At 46.0% G+C, this 26,965-nt stretch overlaps 3 protein-coding genes and 2 pseudogenes across 4 annotated transcripts in view; 3 read left to right on the top strand and 2 right to left on the bottom strand.

Moving 5' to 3' along the window:
* On the bottom strand, positions 1 to 20,308 carry LOC127058958 (aldo-keto reductase family 1 member B1-like; annotated as a pseudogene).
* The window catches only part of LOC127058943 (aldo-keto reductase family 1 member B1-like), a 172,035-nt gene that overhangs the window by 9,253 nt on the left and 135,817 nt on the right, over positions 1 to 26,965 (bottom strand). The gene's annotated exons all lie outside the window — the stretch shown is intronic.
* LOC127058826 (perilipin-3-like) overlaps positions 1 to 26,965 on the top strand; it is a 159,033-nt pseudogene that overhangs the window by 17,258 nt on the left and 114,810 nt on the right.
* The window catches only part of LOC127058910 (aldo-keto reductase family 1 member B1-like), a 171,845-nt gene that overhangs the window by 42,841 nt on the left and 102,039 nt on the right, over positions 1 to 26,965 (top strand). The gene's annotated exons all lie outside the window — the stretch shown is intronic.
* LOC127058892 (estradiol 17 beta-dehydrogenase 5-like) overlaps positions 1 to 26,965 on the top strand; it is a 164,544-nt gene that overhangs the window by 81,373 nt on the left and 56,206 nt on the right. The gene's annotated exons all lie outside the window — the stretch shown is intronic.

Raw genomic sequence — 26,965 nt, 5'->3', positions numbered from 1 at the left:
CATGCTCATCAGTTCAGCTAACCAGACTAAAGGATCAGCAGAATGCAATCATTCTAAACCCTGAAGAATGTCAAGACAATGCCAGGTTTAATCTTCTCTGAAAGGATAGTCCTTGTGATTTGTGCACCTAGAGAAAGGGAGAGAGTTATTCCAGAGTCCTTACAGAGAATACTACAAGGGTCAGCATTGATGCAGTCTTGAGGTTAAAGAGAGTAGTTTGAAATGTGCATAATCTCTAATTATAGTGGCCATTTAAAGTGTTTATCCAGCCTCCCTCACTGTCCTAAATAAACAGGATAATTTATATTAACTATCTGCTTTTTGTAATCAATAGAGGATTTGGGTATTCTGCAATTTAAATAGGCAGGCTTGAAACTTCTCCTTCAAAAGGTAGTATGTCTGTAGTGGTCACTTCACAGATTGTTACATTGGGGAAAGAGAATAAATAGCAGAGCTAGAAACAGATCTCAAATGTCAGGATCCAACCACTCTACAATACAGACACTACATTAATAATCTCGGTATAGGTAATACATGACCTCTCTTTTCTAGACTTACTTTACAAGGATTAGCTAATTTAGTAGAACATTAAGTTCTGAACTGTAATTTTACACTGAACATCTTTTAGTCAGATGAGTAGTAAAAGTCGAGAAATCTGAATCCTATATATTTTGGAGCTGTAAATCTATTTTAATTTGCTAACACGTTTAGCTCATAGTAGCTTGACATCTACATATTAAAAGCTATTTTAACATGATAAACCCCATATAAATCACAATTCTGCAAAGGGGTACAAGCTGACTAGTATTCTAGTGAATGCTAGTATGGGATTTCAGTGGCTTTAAATATGACATTTTGTTAGAGGTTCATTGTTCAGTTTCCTACTCACCATTTTAAAAATGAGGATATAAATGTTCTACAGTAAATGTGGATTTGCCACACATTCTGCTAGATAAGAAGAGACACTCACATGCTTATAGGACAGATCCTACATCTCCTCTTAAAGCTGAGGATGGCTTCCATCTCCTCTTTAGTTAATTCAAAGTCAAACACCTTAAAAGGAGAGCGAGAAAGACAAACACACAAAAGAAGATGTACAAAAGGTAAGTTTAAGTGGCTTCCAGGTAAGGATACTGCAGAGATGAGGAGGAATGCATTATAGTTGTTTAGGTGACAGAAGGAACACAACTTCATGAGAAAATGTTACAATGAATGCCCATGTTACTGAGTGGGTAATAAAATATGTGGACCAAAATTTCAAATGTGGGGTACCTAAAGCCAGGCATATAAATTAAATGGTCTGATTTTCACAGTTGCAATTTCTAATTTAATCAAAGGGACCTGTGAGTATCAGGTCACTTAATTTATATGCTTAATTATTGGTACCATGTTTCAAATTTTGGCCTTGAATTATGAAAACTACTCTACAATACAGTACAGCATGATTCTACCCGCTGGGTTCTTACCTTATAATTTAGGATGTCACTAACCACTCAATTCACTGACAAGATCAATTTTTATTTTATTTTGCTGAAAGAGATAGTTCAGTTAGACTTTCAAACGTTTAGAAATGAGGGATAATTCAGAGGAAGGAAACATATGTTTGCATGGCCTGCTCCTCCAAACCATTACTCAGGCCATCTCTCATGTATTCAGTGGGATATTTACTTCAGTATAAATACTGCAGGCTTTGGCCCTTCATTAGTGGTAACCACAGTGTAGCCTGTGTTAGTACTTCAGAATTGTTGTAGGTCTGAGTGACTCACTTAGCTTCAAATATGTGGGTGTTACCTCAAAGAGGTGATGGTGTCAATGAGAATTCCATTTACTGTATTTTAATTGTCTCCAAATTCTTAGTTGTTATACAGTTATTGGAGCCTAGAAGAATCAACTGAGTAGGGGGAAATCATGTACATTAAACAAAGGGATTCAGGTGTTTTGGAATGGTCTAGCATTGACCTGACATCATGATGGAGAGAAAACGACCATATTTTGAAAGAAAGTAGTATACGTAAACAGACAGCTCACTAATAGAATTTTAAATCAAACTGTTAGGTCACCTCATCCATAGGGAGGATTTGGTTTCACATTTATTCATTTGCTGGTTGTTCTAATGAAGTAAGCTGAGTGGTCGCCTTTTCAAAAGAACTTCAGCATTTACCATGTTATCATATAGTCATATCTGAGAGACCCCAGTTATTTCCTGTTCTAAGTATAAGGGAAAACAGTGATATTGGTAAGGTAAAGCAGGTTTCCTGTATAAACTTGCAATGGGACCTGTAAATATCTTATTCACAACATTACCTTAAAATTCTCCTCAATACGATGTGGAGTGAGTGACAGACTTGGGAATTACTCTCACGTTTCTTTGGATGTGGAACCGGATCAGAACCTACAGCAACAAATCAGAAATGTGGCAAATTCAGAAGACAATGCCTTGCCTACTTTCACATTCCATAGTGAATAAATCCCCTAGATCAAAGAGTTACCACAGGAGAAAGCAATGTAGCAAAGCCAAACTAATTTTTGCACATACTCACTTACTACTAGTATTCATGAGACCAAGATGGCAAGTAGTGATTGCGATTGACTGAAAATTTGAGGTTGACTAATGGTGATGCATATGAATGATGTAGCTACCCCTTTCCAGCTAATGCCCTCAATTTCACACAGTTTAGTGGTCAGTAATCTTTCCCTATCCCTTCTGTAATGCAATCAGATTAAAAACAATATATTTAAAGCATCACACTACAAAGGAAACATAACAGGGGGCAGAATTGGGTGCAATTCCTTTGTGAAAGATGTTAGCCAGCACAAGAGGATGACATTTTAGAAAGGAAAAAAATGTTTTACACTGAGTCTGTTCCTGAGCTGAGGTTTTTCTGTGCTTAGCTGCAATTTCCTTAATCTTGGGGTCATCCAAGAGGGAAAAGTCCTCAGACTTGGGCCTACAAAAATAAAGAGTAGACACTTTTATGGAAAAGATTATTGTGTTTTTCGACCACTAAACATAATAGGGCTCATAAGATAATTGGTAATTTTGGAACAAAAGAATTTACGGCATACTTTAATTCACCCACTCACACTGCTCCTTTCCCCTCTAAACATCATTCTTCACATTATTTTATCATGAATAGGGATTTGGAAATAGCTGAGTTTTGTGTAGAAGTTAGATATAGCTCATTCCAATATACTCCAGTACGATGTTCTATCGTCTAGGATTTAGCACCGAGAATATCTTCCCTCTGGCTGACAAGAGTTTCATCCTTCATGATCAGAGTTTCCCTGGCAGGTAATGGATGGAGAGTGAATGTCTCTGAGGTAATCCAGAGGGTTTTGAAAATTAGAACTAGAGACAATCTGTCTCAAGCTCACCATATCTTTGTTACAGTGAATGCATGAAACTCATGTTTTCATGACAGATTTTTAATTATGATTTTGTAATTTTATTATGATTTTGTAATCTTTCATTAAGTTGTTAAATGTTAAAATAAATTGATCAGAATTCAACTAAGAATTTGCTTCACCAGTTCACAAATTGATTGCTTGTTTTTCTATTAAAATACATAAATCCAGTCAGCTTGAGTCCCACACATTAATCCATTAATTGAATAAGAGAATAATGGTTTCTATGTAATTGTGCAGATTTAAGAGGAATTTTGAGGTTTTGTAATCTATAATAATTTATCTTTTTTTTCATTTTTTAATTTCATCCGTCTACAGTAATATATGTTTATTAGTTCATTGAACTCAGACCTAAAAAGAAAACAAGATATAGAGAACATTCTTACCAAGGCCAGTTGGGAGCTCCAAGAGGACAGTATGCAGTGACAGCCATCCCTTGGGACTGGCAATACTTAACCAGCTCTTCCTGAGGAAGGTATGGGTGGCTCTCAATCTACAAGAACACTAATTAAGTTTACGCAGGGGCAGACTGTACTATTGTTCTTCACAGTACAAACATTGTGGTGATTTACTGAAAGATATATAATAGCACAAGCTTCTCCATAGAATACATCCCCACTAACCTCCAGAAGATAGCTTCTTTTGGAACTAGTCAATATATAGTAGAACCTTGGAGTTACAGACAACTCAGGAATGGAGGCCATAACTCAAGAATGGAGGCCATATGGGGGCTGGCCATAACTCTGAAAAGGTCCATAACTCTGAACAAAACATTACAGACTTCAGTCACGGGGGAGTTGGGGCTGCAGCTACAGGGCTGGGAGGTGGGTCAGGGTTTCTGACCCTAGGCTCCGCTAGGGCTCTTAGCAGGGGGCTCAGGGCTTCTGCCCTCTGGAAACATCAGGGCTCAGGGATTTAGACTTCGGAGGAGCACTGAGGCTTGAGACTTCAGTCCTACCACTCTGTTCCCAGCTTCAGCCTCGCAGGGGGCATCAGGGATCAGGGCTTCAGTCCTGTGGCTGCATTCCCAGCTTCAGCCCCACAGGAGTTGCTGGGCATCAGGGCTTTAGATATGGGGGGCAAACACTGGGGCTGAAACTGGCACTCCCCTTATAGCAAGAGCCCCGGTGACCTGCACAGGGATGAAGCTGAGAACGGAGTCGCAGGGCTGAAGCCCCAAGCACCAGTGCTCCCCTCCAGTCTAAAGCCCTGAGCCCCAGTGCTCCCGAGGGTCAGAAATCCCCAGCTACCCTCCCCAACACCCTGCGGCTGCAGCCCCAACTCCCGTTCTCTCCCATCCCCCAAGGCAGTGCAGTATTTGCTGCTGTTTGGGCGGGGGGGGGGGGGTTGTGTTTTTTTTGGCTCCATTGCTGCCTAATTGATGACATCCTGTTTCACAGCGTGGCCGGTTGACTAGTAACTCCATAACTCTGATGTTCATATCTTTGAGGTTCTACTGTACTTTAAATTCTCTAAAGGCACTCCTTCTGCAAGGAGTACTTAAAGAACTGACTTGAATGAACTGGATTGGTTTGTACTTTTAGTTCCTCGTGATCTCATTGCTAATTAAGCACAGTCTTGTGCTAAGCTTGCTTCCACTCGGTAATATGACACAGATTGACTGTGATTTTGGGCAACTAAACCAGCTTTTCACAGGTAGTCACTAATCGTGTGTTCTTTATTTTTAATAAGGTTGAAATGTTTGGTTTCCATTTTGATCTTATCACCATGGAACATTTCAATTTTTTGTTTCAGAATGACTTTTTGTTTCAAAAAATTTTATTTTACAATTTTATATGTTTTATTTTTATATTATACCAGTTACCAGATCAGTTGCCAATTAGAATAACAATTACAAATTATCAGTTAGAATCACAGAGAGTACCAGTTACTAAACTAATTAGAATACCAATTACCAAGCAAATTAACAATTAGAATACTACTTAGCAATTAGAATATCAATTTTAAAAAACAATTACCAATGTATAATATAAAATATAAAATACAAACAAAATTAAAAATACATAAAAAATCAAAATAGAAACTGTCTCAATTCAACTAATTTTTTTTCAGAAATTTTATTCTGTGAGCAATTTTGAAATTTCAACTCAGAACAAAAAAATGTTCAATGTCTGAATTTCCCACAGGATGGAAATTCCAAGTTATACAACTCTAGTTATATGAAACAAAGAAAAACTCATTCAATGGTCATTCTGTCCATTAACCAATTACACCCTTCCTAAACATACACAGACACACATGCAAGTCACATCATCTACCTGCAGCTTCCTTCAGACAAGTGTTCTGCCAACATTAACAAATCTGTAAGCAGTCTACCTGGTTATTCACTGGTTTGTATTTTAAATCAGGTTTGTTCAAGAGCCTCTTTATCTGTTCACAGTTAAAGTTGGAGATTCCAATGGATTTTGCCAATCCTGCATCCACCAGCTCTTCCATAGCTTAAGGATACAAGAGAATCAGACATTCTGTATAACTAAGGGCTTATCTATACAGGGAAATAGACTGACATAGCTATTCTGGAATAACTATGTGAACACACTATTTCAGAATAAGTCATTTTATTCCAGAATAATTAGTCTTCTTACAAAGCAAAGTAATAATTCTGGAATAATGTCACTTTTCTTTCAAAATTATCCCAGAAAAGTTATACAAGTCAGTTTCTCCATGTAGACATATATGGCACAAACTATTGGCACAAAGTATTGGTGGTCTTATTGTTAACTTGCCTATTTTGTTTCCACAAAACCAAATGATAAACCAGGTAGTTGGACCTGAGTCTAGCTGAGAAAGGGGATACACAAAAAAATAGCCCACTGCATCCTCCTCTTAGGAGGCAGAGACAACTCATTCTCTTTTAAGAACAGTTTTCTTTTTGTGCTTGTTATCATTAGTATCAGCCTGCAGTTTCCTTTCTATTCCTATAAGTCATCAATAAGACTTGATTCATTTCCCATCTGATAGAATGGAGAAAAGGACAAGATTTCCAAGTAGTCCTTCTAACTGGTGACTACTATCTCATTCTCCTCTCTCCGGAAGGCTTGGCCTAGCACTGTTGAGCACACACAGTTTCTGTTGCCACTCTCATCCAATAGCATTTCTGACAGAAACAAAGGGAATCTCAATTAATCAGTAAACCCACTTCCCATGTGTCCAGAAAATCAGTGTCACTTGGAATGATCATGCCATTCTCATCTGTAGGAAACAGTTCTTCTCCAGCCTGTCATTGTAAGAGAGATAGTTTAAAGATATCCTCCATGCTGAATTATTATTTTTTTTAAATCTCCTAGTGAGTGAAGGTGGATGTATACAGGGTGTCCTGACTTGAGCTTTTGGGGGCAAAAAGAAGGAAAAACAGAGTAATTCTTACTAAAGTAATTAGTTCTTCTTCGAGTGATTGCTCACATCCATTCCAGTTAGGTGTGCGCGCCGCGCGTGCACGTTCGTCGGAAACTTTTTACCCTAGCAACTCCAGTGGGCCGGCAGGTCGCCCCCTGGAGTGGCGCCGCCATGGCGCCCAATATATATCCCTGCCGGCCCACCCGCTCCTCAGTTCCTTCTTACCGCCGTGTCGGTCGTTGGAACTGTGGAGCGCGGCATAGCTGTCCTCCACGTCCCTAGCTCTCCTTGTTTTTCTATCGTTATCTCTATTGTAGTTGTTAATTAGACTGTTAGTTAGATAGTAGTAGTTAAGTGTTAAGTAGTTGTAAATAGTTTTTCGCCGGGGGCTTAGCCCTTCCCGGCACCCGGCACCGGGCTCATGCCTGGTTCGCCGGGCTTCAAGCAGTGTGCGGCCTGCAAGAAGCCTATGCCCACGAGCGACCCCCACGACGCGTGCCTGAAGTGCCTGGGGGAATCGCATAGATCCGACAAGTGCCGCATCTGCAAGGCTTTTAAGCCAAGGACTAAGAAGGAGAGGGATCAAAGGCTCCGGACTCTCCTCCTGGAGGCGGCACTTGACCCGGCGGCTTCGCAGGCCGTGATGTCGGCGCCGGCACCGGATCGCACCGGCACCGAGAAGACTCCCCGGCACCGACCTTCTCCGGCACCGGGGACAGAGCCTAGGCCGTCGAAGTCCACTACTCCGGCCAGGCACACCCGAGTGGAGCGCCCGGCCTCAGCATCGGCCGCGGCGCCGCCGGCACCGTCGACTCCGGGCCCGGCGGGTCCGTCGAGTCCGGTGCCGCCAAGCTCCCCCATGACATCTGGGGTCGAGATAGTGGTGCCATCTACACCAGAGACCTTCGCCTCGGCACGGGACCTCATAGCCATGACCGAGCCCACTCAGCTACCACCCCCGGTACCTCCGGTGCGGGTTGTGTCCAGAGGCAAGCCTATGATGTCGGCACCGTCCCGGGACTCTCGTTCTCGCTCCAGGTCCCGACGTCAAGGTCGCTCCAGATCCCGCCGCCGCTCGCAGTCCCGGCACCGCTCCCCTCAGCGGTACCGGTCGTACTCGCGGCGCCGGTCGACATCGAGACGGTCGCGGTCAGAGTCCAGCCGTCGTTACCGGCACCGCGAGTCCAGGAGCCGATCCAGACGTTCGCCGCACCGGTCGACCTCCCGGCGCCGAGCTGGTGGCAGGTCCCGGTCCCGGTCGACCTCCCGGTACCGAACCGGTGGCAGGTCCCGATCCCGGCACCGAAGCGGCGCCCGGTACCGATCCAGATCCCGGCACCGTGGCAGAACTCGGTCCCGCTCCCGGCACCGTTACGACTCCCGGCACCGGTCCCCGGCACCGAGAAGATCGCCCGTGCCGGCCCGCGCGGACCATTACCATCCAGGGTCCGCTCCGCCATGGCCCTCGAGGCAGCCGTCCGTGTCTTCGCTGGCGGACAGTGGGTACGCGCTGGGCACCGACCGGCAGGCGGCGCTGTTCAGCGAGCCTCCACAGCAGGACGCAGCCCCACAGCAATGGGGTTTCTGGACACCCTGGGCGTATCATCAGGCCCAGGGCCCCCAACAGCTCCCTGCTAGGCCGGCGACTGCAGAGCGCAGGGCACCTGAGGCCTCGTTGTCTCGCCCCCCTCCCTCCCCGGATGGGGAGGAAGGATCCAAGCAACAGGACTCCACTTTGGCTCCTGAGGCAGAGGCGAGGGCCGAGGGAGACCCCCCTTTAGACACCTTCTTGCCGGGGGTCTCCTCATCTTCTTCCCCTGATGAAGCGGTGGCTGGGACCTCCTCCAACAGCCCCCCCCCGCTGGACCTCAGGGCGCACCAGGACCTCCTCCGGCGAGTAGCCCAAAACCTGAGTCTACAAGCCGAGGAGGTCTCGGAGGTAGAGGACCCTATTGTCACCATCCTCTCCGCAGACGCTCCCACCAGGGTCGCCCTGCCGTTCATACGGACCATCCAGGCCAACGCCACCACCATCTGGCAGTCCCCGGCCTCCATTCCTCCCACTGCGAAGGGCGTCGAGAGGAAGTACATGGCTCCTTCTAAGGGCTACGAGTACCTCCACGTACACCCGACTCCGTGTTCCCTGGTGGTCCAATCCGTCAATGATAAGGAGCGTCATGGTCAGGAGGCTCCGGCCCCCAAATCCAGGGAGGCTAGGCGGATGGACCTCCTCGGCCGTAAGGTGTACTCGGCGGGGGCGCTGCAACTCAGGGTCTCCAACCAACAGGCCCTGTTAAGTAGATACGCCTTTAACTCCTGGGTGGCAGCAGACAAATTCAAGGAGCTGTTGCCACAAGACGCTCGTCAGGAGTTTGCGGCCATCTTAGAGGAAGGCAAGAAGGTCGCACGCACGTCCTTGCAAGCCTCTCTGGACGCTGCGGATTCGGCTGCCCGTACCCTCGCGTCGGGTGTAACAATGCGTCGCCTCTCCTGGCTGCAGGTTTCCGGCCTTCCGCCGGAGCTCCAGCACACAATACAGGACCTTCCTTTTGAAGGCCAAGGGCTGTTTTCGGATAAGACAGACCCTAGACTAAAGAATCTAAAAGACAACCGCGTCATCATGAGGTCACTGGGGATGCACACTCCAGTGACGCAGCGCAGACCCTTCCGGCCGCAGCAACAGCAACAACAGCGCAGGCCGTATCTCCAGTTCCGCCAGCGGCAGGACCTTAACAGGCGCCGCGGCAGGAACGGAAGGCGCAGGCACTCGGGGAACCAAGGGGGCCAAAACCAAGGCTCCTCTAAGCCCCCGCCTGGTCCCAAGCCTTCATTTTGAAGGTGCGCCCGAGGGCGCAGTAACAGTTTCCCCATTGGATCCTTTCCCCCCGTTTTCCAACCGCCTTTCTTTTTTCCTCCCGGCGTGGTCCCTAATAACATCAGACCGCTGGGTCTTACGCACGGTGCAGTCGGGATACCGCCTGCAGTTTGTTTCATTTCCTCCTCCCCGCCCCCCTTCCTCGTCCCTCTTCAGGGACCCCTCTCACGAGCAATTCCTTCGGCAGGAGGTGCAGACGCTCCTCCGCAAAGGAGCTATAGAGGCGGTGCCGGAGAACGAGAAAGGCAAGGGGTTTTATTCCCGCTACTTTCTGATCCCCAAGGCCAAGGGAGACCTCAGGCCCATCCTCGACCTGCGAGAGCTCAACAAGTACCTGGTGAAGTTGAAGTTCCGCATGGTTTCCTTGGGGACCATTATCCCATCCCTGGATCCGGGAGACTGGTACGCCGCCCTCGACATGCAGGACGCGTATTTCCACATTGCTATCTGGCCACCCCACAGACGTTTCCTTCGCTTCGTTGTGGGGTCTCTGCATTACCAATTTGCAGTCCTCCCATTTGGCTTGTCCACGGCCCCGAGAGTGTTTACGAAATGCATGGCAGTTGTTGTGGCGCAGCTTCGGCGCAGTCGTATCCACGTGTTCCCGTATCTGGACGATTGGTTGATTCGGGGCACGTCGGAACAACAAGTCTGCAGCCATGTCCGTGTGATCACCGACATGTTCGCCACTCTGGGCCTCTTGGTGAACACAGACAAGTCCACCCTGGCCCCCACACAAAGGGTGGAATTCATCGGGGCCGTCCTGGACGCCACTGTGGGCAGGGCCTTGCTGCCATTGCAGCGGTTCCAGGCCTTGTCGGCAATCGTGCAACGACTACAGACAGCCCCCCTGACGTCAGTGAGGACGTGTCTAACCCTGTTAGGCCACATGGCGGCCTGTACTTTCGTGACCAATTACGCTCGGCTCCGCATGAGGCCACTCCAGCTGTGGCTCATCAGTCATTACAGGCCGACAAGACAGCCACTAGATATGTTAATCACGATCCCCCAGAGGGTCTTAGATTCTCTCGGCTGGTGGCTGGACCAGTCAGTGTTGTGTGCGGGTCTCCCCTTCCACCCATCTCAGCCCTCGGTGTCCCTAACAACAGATGCCTCAGATCTCGGCTGGGGGGCCCACGCAGGGACCCTGAGGACGCAGGGCCTGTGGTCCCAGGAGGAGGTGCGGCTACACATCAACATGCGGGAGTTGAGAGCGGTCCGTCTTGCTTGTCAAACGTTCTGTCATCAGCTCCAGGGTCGTTGTGTCGCGGTGTTCACCGACAACACGACGACCATGTATTATATCAACAAGCAGGGCGGCACCAGATCCTCCTCCCTGTGCCACGAGGCGATACGACTCTGGGACTTTTGTGTAGCCCACTCCATTCACCTCATGGCTTCCTTCCTCCCCGGAGTACGGAACACGCTGGCGGATCGATTGAGCAGATCCTTCCTGTCACACGAGTGGTCCCTTCGCCCGGACGTCGCCCTCTCCATCTTCCGGAGGTGGGGTTATCCCCGGGTGGACCTCTTCGCGGCCAAGGGGAACAGGAAGTGCCAAGCGTTCTGCTCCTTTCAGGGCAGGGAACCCGGGTCGATAGCGGATGCCTTCCTCATCCAGTGGTCGACCCACCTGTACTATGCATTTCCCCCATTCCCGTTGGTCCACAGGGTCCTTCTGAAGGTGCGCAGGGACAGGGCTCATGTGATCATGGTAGCCCCGGCGTGGCCCAGACAGCACTGGTACCCCATGCTGCTGGACCTGGCCATAGCCGACCCAGTTCCCCTGCCCCTTCATCCGGACCTGATTACCCAGGAGCACGGGACCCTCTGTCACCCGGACCTGCAGTCGCTGCACCTAGCGGCGTGGCTCCTGCGTGGCTGACTGGCTCTGAGCTGCGCTGTTCCACGCCGGTGAGGGAAGTGCTCTTGGGCAGCAGAAAGCCGTCCACAAGAGCGACATATTTGGCCAAATGGAAGCGCTTCTCCTATTGGTGCGTGGAGAGAAATCTCCGCCCTATGGAAGTTTCAGTAGCCAACATCTTAGACTACATTTGGTCCCTCAAAGGGCAAGGTCTGGCCATATCGTCGTTACGAGTCCACCTAGCGGCTATCTCCACCTTTCACCCGGGTGCGGATGGTAACTCTGTTTTTTCCCACCCGACGGTGTCTAGATTCCTTAAGGGGCTGGAACGTTTATACCCTAACGTCCGTCCCCCTGCTCCAACCTGGGATCTTAACCTGGTGTTGTCCCGACTCATGGGGCCCCCCTTTGAGCCGTTAGCTACTTGCTCCCTGCTTTACCTCTCTTGGAAGACGGCCTTTCTAGTAGCTATCACCTCAGCTAGACGGGTGTCGGAACTCCGGGCTCTTGTGGTAGACCCCCCATACACGGTCTTCCACAAGGACAAGGTGCAGCTGAGACCACACCCTGCTTTTCTCCCCAAGGTGGTCTCAGCCTTCCACGTCAACCAAGAGATATTCCTCCCGGTTTTTTTCCCGAAACCTCACTCCTCAGGCAGGGAGCAGCAGCTCCACTCGCTTGATGTCCGTAGGGCTCTCGCGTTCTACGTGGAGAGGACCAAGCCCTTCCGCAAATCCCCCCAGCTTTTCGTGGCAGTAGCGGACCGCATGAAAGGGCTTCCTATCTCCTCCCAGAGGTTATCCTCTTGGGTAACGTCCTGCATCAGGACCTGCTATGACTTGGCCCACGTCCCTACGGGCCGTGTGACTGCGCATTCTACCAGGGCGCAGGCGTCGTCGCTGGCTTTCCTCGCCCGCGTGCCCATCCAGGAAATCTGTCGGGCAGCGACCTGGTCATCGGTCCACACCTTTGCTTCCCACTACGCCCTGGTCCAGCAGTCTAGAGAGGATGCGGCCTTCGGATCTGCAGTGCTCCATGCCGCGACTTCTCGCTCCGACCCCACCGCCTAGGTATGGCTTGGGATTCACCTAACTGGAATGGATGTGAGCAATCACTCGAAGAAGAAAAGACGGTTACTCACCTTTGTAACTGTTGTTCTTCGAGATGTGTTGCTCACATCCATTCCACACCCGCCCTCCTTCCCCACTGTCGGAGTCGCCGGCAAGAAGGAACTGAGGAGCGGGTGGGCCGGCAGGGATATATATTGGGCGCCATGGCGGCGCCACTCCAGGGGGCGACCTGCCGGCCCACTGGAGTTGCTAGGGTAAAAAGTTTCCGACGAACGTGCACGCGCGGCGCGCACACCTAACTGGAATGGATGTGAGCAACACATCTCGAAGAACAACAGTTACAAAGGTGAGTAACCGTCTTTTTATGAGCAGACTGGCACCATGCCAATCAGTGTGACTTGCAACTCCAAACAGAGGAAGGACAGAAGCTTATCAGTGCTTCTGTCAGCTTGTAGGAGCTCTATGGAGGTTAACAGAACAGTCTCTGCAGTAGGAAGCTGAGGACTGAGCTATCTTCCCAGTAAAGACAGAGAGAGATAAGAATTTAGTACAAGAGACCTGGATTTGATTTGGATCAATTACTCTCTAATCCAGAAGGGCTGGAAATGCTGTAGAAGCAAAAAAGAAAGAAAAGAAGAATGACAAAAAGACTACATTACAGTGCCACAGCGGCACAGCTGCGGCATAGATGTACCATAAGTATGACCTTGCAAGATAGCTACTGCCTTACCAGTCAAGGGCAGCACTACTTTCCAGAGGATACCAGGAGTGGCACCAATACACTCTGAAGAAAGTCTAGTCTTCCATGCCTGGTTAGAAGATAACTATGGCGTGACTGCTAAGAAGAGGAAATTGTCTCCCTAGGGCCCTGACAGAAAGGCTTGGAGGAGTTAAAGTCACAGTACCTTGAATCCCATCGGCCAGTGCATCAGGTAGAGGTCCAGATAATCCAATTTCAGTGCAGCAAGCGTCTTCTGGCATGCTCCCTTCACCAGGGATTTCTCATGAAATGTGCACACAGCTAGAGAGAGAAAACTAAGCATGACAATTGACTTCACAGGCAGGGCCGGTGCAAGGATATTTCGCACCCTAGGCGAAACTTCCACCTTATGCCCTCCCCCATCCCAAAGCCCATGCCCTGATCCCCCCTCCCCGCAGCAGCTCCCCTCCTCCGCCCTGAGGCGCCCCCCCTGGCTTCTCCCCATCCCCCACCCTCAGCCCTGAGGCACCCCCCCCACCCCAGCTCACCCCTGTTCTGCGCATGAGCACGCCATGGCTGACGCAGCTCACCGTGCCCCGCCTCCTCCCCAAGCACGCCGTGGTTGCTTCACTTCTCCCGCCTCCCCGGCTTGCGGCGCCAACCAGCTTAGGCGCCGCAAGCCTGAGAGGCGGGAGAAGTGAAGCAGCCACGGCGTGCTCAGGGAGGAGCCGGGCAGGGGTGAGCTGGGGTGGAGAGTTCCCCTGTGTGACGCCCCCCCCTTACCTGTTGCAGGCGGCCCTCCCTGCGCTCCTCTGCCCCAGTTCCCTCTGCCTAAATGCCGGCAGCAACCGGGACAGCCAAAGATCCAGCCGCCGCGGTCGCTGCCGAAGAAAATGGCGCCCCCCAAATCCTAATGCCCTAGGCGACTGCCTAGGTCGCCTAAATGGTTGCACTGGCCTTGTTCACAGGCAAATGACAGTATGAAATATCCCCAGCAGGACAGGAGCATGTCACACCTACCAGAGGCATGTCTGGGAATATTATGCCTTTCATCTACAGGGGAGGTGGACTTGATGGGTATTTTCTTGCAGTTAATTTTATAACTGGCAGTACACTTGACTAAATTAGGATTCTGCCAGATTAAGATATGGTAAAATGTCACCAGTTAAGACAGCAATTAAAGAAAATAATGCAAAAATGCAAGATTAGTGAAGACCCACTCACAAGTTTTCCAGTAGGTAGAGAACTATTTCTTTTTCTTACCCTTTTTGCTGCCGGGAAGAAAACCTAACATACAAGAGTGAATATATTCAATCCTGCAGCAGGAATGAGCAAAAATAGTGTAGCCATGCTTTCTTCCTTAGAGTCACTCAGATCAGAGGCTGAGTTCCTGCTCTATTGCTGGCAAAAGAGGAGTACACTGAAAAGTGCATTCTAATCAGCCATGTTTTTTTAAGAGTTTCTTTTTTCCTTCCCTCCACCCCCTTTACTTGACTATTGGAATAAAGAAAACAAAATTAATAAATAGTGGGTACAGTATTAAGGGGTTAATTTCCCGATTAGCTTTACTCCATGGAGCCTGCCTTTTGCCTTATGTGATCTTTGTCTCTTTTCCTGCCAGTCATCAACCTGACCCCATACTTAGACTCAGGTAAGTCAAAGCTGTACCTTACTGACGACAAGGAGCACCTCCCATGTCAAAACCCCCTCCTCAATTTTCTCTTGGATCGCATCCCCTATTTCATTCTCATTCTGGTACACAAGAGCACAGTCGAACTGGCGGTATCCAACATCAATGGCAAACTTCACAGCCTCTCTCACTTTCCCAATGGGGGACTGAAATGAAAAGAGAGAGCCAGAAATTTAAATATCTGAAAAATATTTCCAGCTTTCCAGTGTGATAATGGTTCATCCTCGCCTAAAATCAGGTAGTATTAATCCAGTAGTATTTGAGTGATCCTGGTTTGATTCCCATTTTCCCTGTGGTTTATGGAACAAAACAATTAGTGACAACCTTGACTCTTAAGCCACCTGTGATTGGCACTCACAGACTATGGTAATAGGCACACAAGAAATACCATAGACTGGTAGGACAAAATAGATACAAGACTGTACCGTGCCATATGCACCTATTTAGGGTGAAATCGGCCAAGATGGCCAATCATGTAGATCACGGGTCTGTCATAAACAGATAGCTAAGGGTTAATGTCTCTTTCACCTGAAGCACCTGACCAAAGGACCAATCAGGAAACCGGATTTTTTCAACTTTGGGTGGAGGGAATTTTGTGTCTAAGGTTTTTGTTTTCTGTCTGCCTGCTTTCTCTGAGCTTTGGAGAAGTAGTTCTGCTTTATAATCTTCTGTTTCTAAGTGTAAGGACAAAGAGATCAGATAGTAAGTTATATGGTTTCTTTTCTTTGGTATTTGCATGAATATAAGTGCTGGAGTGCTTTGATTTGTATTCTTTTTGAATAAGGCTCTTTATTCAATATTCTTTTAAGCAATTGACCCTGTATTGTGTCACCTTAATACAGAGAGACCATTTGTATGTATTTTTTCTTTCTTTTTATATAAAGCTTTCTTTTAAGACCTGTTGGAGTTTTTCTTTACTTCAGGGAAATTGAGTCTGTACTCACCAGGGAATTGGTGGGAGGAAGAAATCAGGGGGAGATCTGTGTGTGTTGAATTTGCTAGCCTGATTTTGCATTCCCTCTGGGTGAAGAGGAAAGTACTTTTTGTTTCCAGGACTGGGAACGGAGAGGGGGAGTCACTCTGTTTGGATTCACAGAGCTGGTGTCTGTGTATCTCTCCAGGAGCACCTGAAGGGGGGAAGGGAAAAAGGATTATTTCCCTTTGTTGTGAGACTCAAGGGATTTGGGTCTTGGGGTCCCCAGGGAAGGTTTTTCAGGGGGACCAGAGTGCCCCAAAACACTCTAATTTTTTGGGTGGTGGCAGCAAGTACCAGGTCCAAGCTGGTAACTAAGCTTGGAGGTTTTCATGCTAACCCCCATATTTTGGACACTAAGGTCCAAATCTGGGACTAAGGTTATGATAGGGTCGGCAACCTTTCGGAAGTGGTGTGCCGAGTCTTCATTTATTCACTCTAATTTAAGGTTTTTGCGTGCCAGTAATACATTTTAACTTTTTTAGAAGGTCTCTTTCTATAAGTCTATAATATATAACTAAACTTTTGTTGTATATAAAATAAACAAAGTTTTTTAATTGTTTAAGAACCTTCATTTAAAATTAAATTAAAATGCAGAGCCCCCCGGATCGGTGTCCATGACACAGGCAGTGTGAGTGCCACTGAAAATCAGCTCGTGTGCCACCTTCACCATGCATGCCATAGATTGACTACCCCTGATGTAGATCAAGAAGGTGGGCAAGAAAGGGGCATATCTCAAGGAATGGGAGTCAAAGTAAGATATGGTAATCATATTGCTCAACATTTGCTTTGAAAATGCAATAACGGACTCCAAGATCTGTACATGGAAACTTTGCAAGAATTCTTTAGCCCATTCCCTACAATGTTCCTGGAGACATCAGACTGAGAGCATGGAGGAAGGAAAACATGATACAAGACTTCTCCAGTCCTCTCTGACTGAAAGTTACTATCTCATTAGGAGTGCCCTCCAGGGGATTGATTCTCCACATCCCTGTTGGAAACCTTCATTCACTGCTTAACATTTCCTTTTTAGCCACAGTCATTCTGACAGTGAGAAATTGACAGGATAACCTCTGAAGAGCTCTGCTAAACTGACCATGGGAATCAATGTTGAGTTACTTGGAATCAACACCTGGAATTGTTATAATTTGCCAAGAGAGAAGAAGAGGAGAAACCAGGTTTAAGGTGGGGTATTGGGAAACACGAGGAAAGACATAATCACTGCAAATCCTCTTGACTCCTGGACATAAACAAGCCTGCTGTTGAGGAGATGGGACAGAAGGCATATGTCGATACAATGCAAAACATTATAGAAAGTGCCACTCTCTGGATAAGGCACGTAGTTTAGGATTCATTATCAATATGAACCACGTAACTTTCTTGGCGGGAAAAGAACAGTGAAAATTTGTTTGACAACCTCATACCAAGTCAAGTGGAAAGAGGAGAGGCATCTCAAGTAAGAATTTGCAGCAAAAGCAGAACTACACATTCCTACATTTAATGCTTTATAAGATAAACAATTTAATCACTGATCACTTTTTTTTTAAGCACATAGTTCTGAGTCCTGCAGATCAAAGGCTGCTTGGTTGGGGTGCTGGGTGATGCTGGTGGCCTTTGACATGCAGGCCTTTGATCTGGTGGTCCCTTCTGGCCTTAAATTCTGTTACTCTAAAAAAAACCCTACCTGGCTTCTTGTCTGGGGTAAAAATTAAGCAGGAACTGGTTATCCCTTCTGGTGAATGTCTACTTTTTGTATGACTCTTGCAGTCTGAATTCATCTCATTTTTTGTATAAGATTCAATAACTGCAGTTCCTTCAGCAGCATGGGAAAGCTAGCTGGCGTATGTAAAAGCATTCCAGGATGTACCAGTCTCTTTGTGGCCCCTTGCTGGAGGCCCCTCAATTCTACCACCACCCCACTTCAGGAAGGAGCAGCAAAGGTGACTCCCCCAGAGCTGCCTAGAGAGGCTGCCTAGAAGCAGCCAATCAGAACCCAGCAGTCTCAGATAAAAGGAGCTGCGGAGGCTGAATAAGTTAGTTCATGGCTGGGGCCAGAGGGAGCTCTGTCCTAAGGGAACTTGATGGGCTGTATTCCCCAAACCTGGGGGTGAGAGGACCTGTGAACTCTAGCCCTAAAGTAATGGATGGCAGTAAAGAGACCAGGTGGGAAGAGGCCCAGGGAATTAATTGAAGGAATTAAAGGAGGTGGGGTATGTAGCTGCTGTTCATATGGTCTTGGAGTTTGGCCCTGGAGTAGTGAGTGGGCCTAGGTCCTGCCAGTGGCAAATGGCCTAAACCCTAGTGAAGGGCAGGATTAAAAAGGGCCTGGAGACATAGCTGAAGACCCTGATGAGAATTGATAGTGTTGAACTCTTTGCTACTCTGGAGGGAGTTCGTCCATTTGACTGTGGTACTTAGCCAGAGAGCTGAGCCACTGAAGGCTTGACTAGCAAGGTTGGCAACCTACAGAGGGTGCCAGGAGCAGCAGGAAAAAGAGACTGAAGTGCCACACCCAGCTGACAGGAGGCAGTCAGGAGGTGAGTGCCCCTGTCCCAGTCAGTTGCCATACAATGGGGTTCTCAAACTGGAAGCTGGGATTCCTGGGGGTTATGAAGTTATTACATGGCGGGGGGTGAGCTGTCAACCTCCACCCCAAACCCTGCTTTGCCTCCAGCATTTATAATAGTATTTAATATGTTAAAGTGTTTTTTTAATTCATAGGTGTGGGGGGGTCACTCAGAGGCTTGCTATGTGAATGGGGTCACCAGTATGAAAGTTTGAGATCCACAGCTATACAATATGCTGTACAGTATCTAGGAGCTGCTGTACAAAAGTGTAGTGTGAAAGACAAAGCTTTTTTGTGAAGAAACAAAACACATGTGATCCTTCCCATTGTGTTGGCTGGTGGAGCAGGGAGAGAGACAGGTTTAGCAACTTGCTCCATAGTTACACAACTCTGCAATATGAGACATTTAGAGAATAATCCCTTGTATTATATTTACATTGTATTTACTGAATAGCATTTCAATTTGAGTACGGTGTGACTGTAAAGAAAGATCCTGTTGTAATGCAGATATAGTTGAGGTTGCTGTGGGAACATTAATACTGAATAATCTTGACAAAATAACCCTAGTGACTTTTGTGGAAATAAACATTGAATTTTTCATTGCATTTAGATAAGTTTCTTTTGCAGGTGCCAGGGGCTTATTACATCCCAAAATCTTTCCAGTCAGTCTGACCCACTTATCAGGTTCATTCAAAGATTTCACAAGTCATCACTGATAACTCATATTACAAGCATGGGATTGTAACATGATTTAAGGGGCCTCATCCTGAGAAGTACTAGGCATGCACAGTTAGCATTGGAGTCAATGGGAGCTGAAGGCACTTAGCACCTTTTGTGATTAGACCCACACAGAGAATGACAATTGGAAAGTATATAAACATTGAGAATCAGCAGTGCCTGAAGAGGAAATGTGGAAAGAATGTAATATTTTACAGAGCTTTAATAAAACATGTGGCTGAACAACTTTCATCTTTTAATGTTGCAGATTTTTGGGAGACTTGTCCATTTTACTACTTGGAAATTAATCAAAATATTCTCTAAAATCCTTCTCCCACACCCAAAATCAGCAATGTGAGATCCTCAGGCCAGGAACTTGTACTAGCTGTTTGTTTAGCAGGTACCATGCATAACTATGACCATCTGAGTAGTTAGTACAAAGTTCCATTTGTACATCCACTTTGATTTTTAATCACAGTAGATGATACTTAAATTCATTCCACCAGATGAGCATTGAGTATAAGAAAATATCACGTTAAACAGTTTTCAGGGACATCAAAACTGCATATCTCCACACAAACATCACATATTCACTCAGAAGATTTGACAAGTGCTTAAAGCTGTAACTGAACAGTCACACCTGCAGAATTTCAAGAGCCCATAAGCTCCCAGGTAGGAGTTGCACTCTCTTGGAGAGATCGCTGCAACAGGTTTGATGACCTGTAGCACTTTCATAGTGTCATACAGGTTACAAACTAGCTTTGCTAAAAGCACATGTTCAATACTGGGGTAGTTGGGTGTCATCATTACCTGCCAGGTTCCTAGTCCCAGGATGGGCATCTTTGCTTTTGTGGTCAGTTCCACGTAGGTTGTCATGGCTTGTCTGTCCTAATTCCCTTCGGAATGCCCCACTGTAAAAGAATGGGCAGCACCCTGGCAAAAGCCTTAAAGAGGTTCTTGATCCACCTGCTTTCTGGTGATTGGCTGCAGATAGGAGTAGGAAGAGAGACTGAAGCCTCAGAAGGTGGAGGTTTCGCTTTGTCCTTCTTCCTCTTCGGAGAATTACAAAGCCCTGTAGAATTACAGTCTGCAGCAGGTTTTGTATGTGTCCTTGTATGATTTGAATTCTTTGAGGATGTTAATAAGCAAGTGGGCAAAGGTGATCCAGTGGATATAGTGTATTTGACTTGCAGAAAGCCTTTGACGTGATCCCTCACCAAAGTCTCTTAAGCAAAGTGAGCAGTAATGGAATAAGAGGGAAGGTCTTGTCATGGATCAGTAACTGATTAACAGACAGGAAACAAAGGGTAGGAATAAATAGTCCGTTTTCACAATGGAGAGGTAAATAGCAGGGTCCCCCAAGAATCAGTAGTGGGATCGCTGTTCAACATATTCATAAATGGTCTGGAAAAGGGGATAAACAGTGATACAAAATTACTGAAGATAGTGAAGTCCAAAGCTGACTGTGAAGAGTTACAAAGGGATCTCTCAAAAGTGGGGAAATGGGCAACAAAATGGCAAATGAATTTCAGTGGTGATAAATGCAAAGTAATGTACAATGGAAAATATAATCCCAACTATATATACAAAATTATGAGGTCTACTACTGAAGAAAGATTTGAGAGTCGTTGTGGATAATTATTTGAAAACATCTGCTCGCTGTGCAGTGGCAGTCAAAGAACAGAATGTTAGGAACATTAGGCAAGGGCTAGATAAGACAGGAGATATCATAATGCCACTATATAAATGCATGGTATGCCCACACCTTAAACACTGCATGCAGTTCTGGTCTTCCCATCTCCAAAAACTATATTAGAATTGGGGGAGGGGAGTAGAAAGAATGGCAACAAAAGTGATCAGGGGTACGGAACAGCTACCACATGAGAAGGTTAAGAAGATTGGGACTGTAAAAGCAGCAAAGAGTCTTGTGGCACCTTACAGACTAACAGATGTTTTGGAGCATGAGCTTTTGTGGGACTCTTCATCTTTAGAAAAGAGAAGACTTACAGGGGGATATCATGAATGATGTGAAGGGGTAAACACTTTTTCTCCACAACACAAGAATGAGGGGTCACCTAATGAAGTTTATAGGCATCAGGTTTCAACAAAGCAGAGGAAGTACTAAACACAATGCACAGTCAACCTGTGGAACTCATTTCTAGGGGACTTTGTGAAGACTAAACGTATAACTGGGTTCAAAAAAGAACTGGATAAACTCACTGAGGAGAAGTCCATCAATGGCATTAGCAAAGATGGTCAGGGATGCAACCCCATGCTTTGGGTATTCCTAAACCTCTGATTCCTGCTAGCTATGACTGGGCAAAGGGGGCTGGCTCACTCAGTAACTGCCCTGTTCTATTCATTCCCTCTGAAACATCTGGCATTGGCCACTGTTGGAAGACAGAATATCAGGCTAGATGGACTACTGGTCAGACCCACTATGGCCTTCCTTACGTTGTTGTTGTTAGTTGCACAGAGCTCAAGTCAGAGTTTAAAGCTAGAAGGAACCATCAGATCACCTAATCTGACCACCGGTATAGCACAGGCCACAAACACCACCCAGTGTACTCACACCAAACCCAGCAACCAAAATTAGACTGAAGTATTACAGCCCACAGGAGACTAAATTGTTATGAGAATAGAAAGCTAAGAGTAGGAGGGACTGTGCTGCCAAAGGTCTCTGTAATGGCAAAGAAATGATTAAGTGAGATGCCCAGATAATCCCAGCAAGTGACCCACTCCCCATGCTGCAGAGGAAGGCAAAAATCCCCAAGGTCATTGCCAATATTACCTGGGAGGGAGGAATTCCACCTGACCCCATATAATGCAATCAGTTAGGTTCTGAGTATGTGAACAAGAACCAGCCAACTGAGCAGGTGAGAGAGTGTGCTCAGTGTTGCCTCAAATCATAGGATACTACACAGGATGGGCCAGTCTCCAGCCATGGCCATCTCTGATGCTTCAGAGGAAAGAGACAGAATACATTGAAGGGAGGGAGTCCCTTCCTAACCCCTGTGGGTGACTGGCAAAGCATAATCTTTAGGAACAAAAGACATTAACTGGAAGAGTGTCCCCAGGGCTGCTGAGCCCTGTCCCTCACCATCACATGCAACCCATCATACAATCCCACATGCATTTATCCAGTTTTCTCTCAAAACAAATAAAATTGTTTGTCCCCACAATTCCTATTGGGAAGCTGTTCCAGAACTTCACTCCTCTGATGGTTAGAAAACTTCAGAGGAGGAGTTCCAGACTGAATTTGTTCTTGTGCCAACAATTTTTTAGCTTAAATAGCCCTTCACCCTCAGGGGAGGGATAGCTCGGTGGTGCGAGCATTGGCCTGCTAAACCCAGGATTGTGAGCTCAATCCTTGAGAGGGCCATTTAGGGATTGGTCCTCCTTTGAGCAGGGGGTTGGACTAGATCTCCTGAGGTCCCTTCCAACCCTAATAATCTGATTCTATGATGTTTAAAGCAATTATATACCCTTCCAGCCTTCTTTTTGGTAAGTTAAACAAGCCAAGCTCTTCCAGACTCCTATCATAAGATAGGCCCTCCGCACTCCTGATTATCCTGTAGCTCTTCTCTGTATGTTTCCAGTTTGAATTCATCTTTTTCAAACATGAGTAATGAGACTTGCACACAGTATTCCAAATGAGATCTTACCCATCCTTACACAATGGCATTAATACTTCTCTAGCTCTGCTGGAAATACCCTGCTTGATACATCCTAGAATTGCAATTGCCTCCTTTGCACATCACATTAATAGTTCATAGTCCTCTTGTGAGTGACAAACACAACTAGGTCTCTCTCGTCTTCTGTTGCTTCCAACTGACAAGACCTTGGCTTAAAGTAGAAACTCTTCTTATTAGATCCTAGGTACATGACCTAACACTAGTTCTGCTGGAATTTCATCTCTTTTCTGTCAATCCAGTCTACATTTTCATCCAGATTTCTGTATAATATTAAGATCCTTTCCTCTATTGGTAATAGATGCCTCCCAACTTTGTATTATAAGCAAATTTCATTAGCCACACTCCTACTTTTTGTACCAAGGTCCAATCCTTAAGGAACTCCGCTAGGAATCACCCTCCAGTTTGATACATCACCTTTCAGCACAATCCATTACCTTTTCCCCTTTAGCGAGTTGCTTACAATTCTTGTCCTAATCCCTAACTTCTCTAATTTAACTCAATTTCCCATGTGCTACCATGTCAAATGCTTTACTGAACTCCAAGTATATTGAATCTACTGCATTTCTCTTATCTTAAAAAAAAAATCTTCTTTTTTTTCTCAAGGCACTCAGATTAGTCTGGCATGATCTACCTTTGGGAAATCCATATTGCATTACTTCCCCTTTTCCGGTTACTTTATCTTCCTCTGCACTTTTCCGCCCTCTTGCCCCCAACCCCTCACTTCTCTGCTCTTCCACAAGGAGTTACTATAGTAGGGTCGCCAAACTTACTAATCCTCCGAGCCACATACAACAAGCTTCAGAAGTTTGAGAGCCATGGTGCTCCTGCCGAGGCCCAGAGCTTAAGCCCCGAGCCGTGGCAGACATCTCCCACAGGGCTTGTCATGGTATAATTCCCCACTCTGAACCTTAGCATCCAAAAGATGGGGTACCAGCATGAATTCCTCTAAGCTCAATTACTAGCTTAGTACTTGTAGCGCTGCCACCAACCAGGAATTCCAGTGCCTGATACACTCTGGTCCTCCAAAAACCTTGCCCGGGGACCCCCAAGACCCAGTCCCTCTGGATCTTAACACAAGGAAAGTAAACCCTTTCCCTCACCGTTGCCTCTCCCAGACTTCCCCTCCCTGGGTTACCCTGGAAGATCACTGTGATTCAAACTCCTTGAATCTTATAACAGAGAGGAAAATCCACCTTCCCCTCTCCTTCTCTCTCCCCCTCCCAGACTCTCCCTGAGAGAGAAAGTAATCTTAACAGAGAGAAAATTAACCTTTCTCTCCCCCTTCCCTCCTTTCTCCCCACCAATTCCCTGGTGGCTCCAGACCCAGTCCCCTGGGGTCTCACCAGAATAAAAAAAACAAGCAGGTTCTTAAACAAGAAAAGCTTTTAATTAAAAAAAGAAAAACCAGTAAAAATTATCTTTGTAAATTTAAGCTGGAATATGTTACAGGGTCTTTCAGCTATAGGCTGGGAGGGTATTCCCAGCATCTAAGTATACAAGTACAAATTAAAATCCCCCCAGCCAAATACACATTTGCAAATAAAGAAAACAACCATAAGCCTAACTTGCTTTATCTACCTAGTACTCGCTGTTTTGAATCTATAAGAACCTGTATCAGAGAGATTAGAGAGAAACCTGTTTGCACGTCTGATCCCTCTGAGCCCCAGAGTGAACAACCACCAAAAACTAACAGCACACACACAACTTCCCTCCCTCAAGATTTGAAAATATCCTGTCCCCTGATTGGTCAGGTGACAGCCAGGCTCACTGGACTTATTAACCCTTTACAGGCAAAAGAGACATGAAGCACTTCTGTTCTATTAACTCTTACTTATCTGTTTATGACAGGGCTGAAGCCTTGAGGCACCCCTCTCCCCTGGGCAGAAGCCTGAGGCAACACATGGTGGGAGCATGTGGGGTCAAGTGCTGCCCCCTAGATTGTTGCCAGGGTTTAATGACCCTCTTCAGTCACATGGTGCTGCCGGGTCCCCTCCCTGTGTGGCAGCTGCTGGAGGCAGCAAACTGGGAGCTGCAGCCATAGGGAGAAGCAACAGCAAACAGATGGGAGCTGCAGGGAGAGATACTGAGGGCAAAAGGGGGGGTGTTTTTGGAGATAAGTCAAGCTGTTTGAGGGGGGGCTTTAAATTGTGCTCCCACCCCACTCTCAGCAGGCACCACTAGTCTCTGGCGGAAGCCTCTAGCCCCATCAGCCCACCGCAGGGAAGAAGCCCTGAGCTTCACCTACCCAAGTGTGTGTATGGGGGGTGGGGTGGGGGGGGGAGAACAGGAGGTACTGGGGCGGGGGAGGCTCTGCAAGCCACACTTGAACTGTAAAAGAGCCGCAGTTTGGCCAGAACCTCAGAGCTATGAACACCAGAGTTACAAGCTGACCAGTCAACCACACTTTGGAACAGGAAGTGTGCGATCAGGCAGCAGCAGAGACAGGAAGAAAAAAGGCAAATACAGTACAGAACTCTGTTAAATATAAACTACTAAAAAAAGGGAAATTTTTGAAGAAAGATTTGACAAGGTAAGGAAACAGTTTCTGTGCTTATTTCATTTAAATTAAGATGGTTAAAAGCAGCATTTTTCTTCTGCATAATAAAGTTTCAAAGTTGTATTAAATCAATGTTCAGTTGTAAACTTTTGAAAGAACAACCATAACATTTTGTTCAGAGTTACGAAGATTTCAGAGTTATGAACAACCTCTGTTCTCGAGGAGTTCATAACTCTGAGGTTCTACTCTATTAGGAATAGAGTTTAGCAAATAGTGGATTTTTTTATTAGAATGGAAAACTTTTTTCAAAACTTCTCTTCAAATCATAAATTCAAATCTGGAATTGACAAAAACATGAAAGTCCATTCAGTTTTTGATTCATTCTGAGTTCACCAAAATGTTTTCCATCACCTCAACACGATTTTTTTTTTTTTAGATTTTCTTTGAATTAGGCAGTTTGAGGTGTTTCACCTTTTTCGTGTGTGCACTTTTTAAAAAATAGTCAAATTTTTAAATCAAAGCATTTCAAATAAAAAAAGTCAAAATAAAATGTTCAAAATGAGAGAGAATTTTCAACTGAAACCATTCACTGAATTTGACCTGGATTCCACAAACAGTTTTGGGTCTCAAAAAATGCACTTTTCAATGAAAAACAAATTCATCAAATATTCACCCAGCTCTACTTAAGAGTATCTTACCCCTAAGAAACTCACCCATGTAACCCAAATATATTGCAGTACCAAAAACAGATACAAAGTTATTCGTCCTGCTGGAGAATATAGATCCATCTACATTCAGAATTTTTTCAAAAAATTCCTACTATTGCCAGCACCAATTCAGGCCCTCACTGTTAGCAATATTGGAAGCCATATCATAACCCGCCTGTCAGCTGTCACCATCACCATTTTAAACAAGGAAGGAGAGTATTTGGTGCTCTTTAACTTCCTGGCTGCATATAGTAATATAATACTAATCTGATGCAGATATTTGACTCACACTTAGAGGGCATTTGGTCTTCTCAATACCCATTGTGGTGGATCTACGAACACTATCTTTTATTTGTGCTGAGTCTTTGTTTGATTTATAATGGAAGAGAACAGCCAGATTTGTGTTCAGTATGTTCAGTCTCCTAGGAAGGGGAAAAAACAAATTTATCAAGGTATTTTCTCTGTTAATCCATGGCTGGTGTTCAGAAAATATGTACGCTGTTGTTAAGCCTGAATAAAGTTATAGCAGACAAAAGCAGATATGCCAACCTGACCAAAGTCAGGCTAATAGAGGTTTTTGTGTAATCCCTGAGTGGAAAAACACTAAGAAGCAGCATGTCTCACAAGCGCTGGGAAAAAGTGAGATAAAGGAGAGGCTGCATTCCTGGCATAGTACCAGATGTGCTATGTTAGGAGCAGATCCTTCAAGAACTGATAAGAGGCCTAGCTTCCCAGCCTCCTTGTTTTCACTCCCTGGTTTTGTTCTTTGTTTGTTTTTTAACTCCCCTACATTTCTAACTTTAGGCATGCATGTGTACTAAAGGTGTCTAGTTTCTAGTTGTTAGAAGA

The sequence above is a fragment of the Gopherus flavomarginatus genome, chromosome 1, assembly GCF_025201925.1.
Source record: "Gopherus flavomarginatus isolate rGopFla2 chromosome 1, rGopFla2.mat.asm, whole genome shotgun sequence".
In the NCBI taxonomy this organism is placed as follows: Eukaryota; Metazoa; Chordata; order Testudines; family Testudinidae; genus Gopherus; species Gopherus flavomarginatus.
This window is presented reverse-complemented; position numbering and strand designations above follow the sequence as displayed.